A 1,048-nucleotide genomic window follows, 5' to 3' on the forward strand; every position below is an offset into this window, starting at 1 on the left:
GTTTCTCGGAGTCCATCATCTCTCATGGTTCGTCTCCCCCTCTGATCCCCCCCCCTTCATGTTTCCCTTCCTTCCCCTAATGTCCTACGTGCTATTCCGTATGTTCTACAAATAAGTGAAACCATATGATAATTGACTTTCTCTGCTTGACTTATTTCACTTAAGCATAATCTCCTCCAGTCCCATCCATGTTGTTGTAAAAGTTGGGTATTCATCCTTTCTGATGAATGGATAAAGAAGATGTGGTCCATATATACAATGGGATAAAGATTTTATTTTTAAGTAATCTCTACACCAAATGCGGGGCCCGAACTCATGACCCCAAAATCAGGAGTCACATGCTCTTGCAACTGAGCCAGCCAGGCACCCCTTCAGTTCTATTTCTAAGATTCATTATTATGCTAGCAAAAGTTAAACCTTGATATGAGTTTATGTTCTTGCTAAAATTCAGATTCAAACTAGAATGGTCCTATCAAGGTGCCTATGCAATCAGCAGATTGGACGGGGCTGGCCTGATAGTGGGGTCACACAAAGTCCTACAATCACTCCTAAGAACTGGCCTCCATACAGTGACCACAGTGTGCTTCCCCAACACTGGAGATACCCTACAACTTTGGTTTTATAATCACCCTGTTAATGCAAAGCTGTTAAGAACTGTTGTAAACAGAAAATAATTTTTAAAAAATACTGCAGCAATTTTGAAAAATTTATCATGCAATTTTATTGCAGTCTTCTGCTATTTAATGTGTCTACACATGTAGCAAGCAAATTGGCTTGCTACTATTTCAGCAGAAGTACTAATGCAGAAGGACCCTGTGGCAGGCTGAATTCTAAGATAGCCCCTCAAGGTTCGCAGCCCTTAAGGGGCCAACTCCTTCTCCCAGTTATTCAATCAAACACTGCAATGAGAGGATTGTGCAGATGTCATTTAGCTTCCAAACCAGCCTACCTTAAGATAGGGAGATTATCTCTAATTAACGTATTTTAGGACTGACCTCATCCTACGAGCTCTTTCAAAGTAGAAGGTTTTCTCTGACTGGTTGCAGAA

The sequence above is a fragment of the Callorhinus ursinus genome, unplaced genomic scaffold, assembly GCF_003265705.2.
Source record: "Callorhinus ursinus isolate GAN/ISIS: 27379988/994484 unplaced genomic scaffold, GSC_fseal_2.0 scaffold2, whole genome shotgun sequence".
NCBI lineage: Eukaryota > Metazoa > Chordata > Mammalia > Carnivora > Otariidae > Callorhinus > Callorhinus ursinus.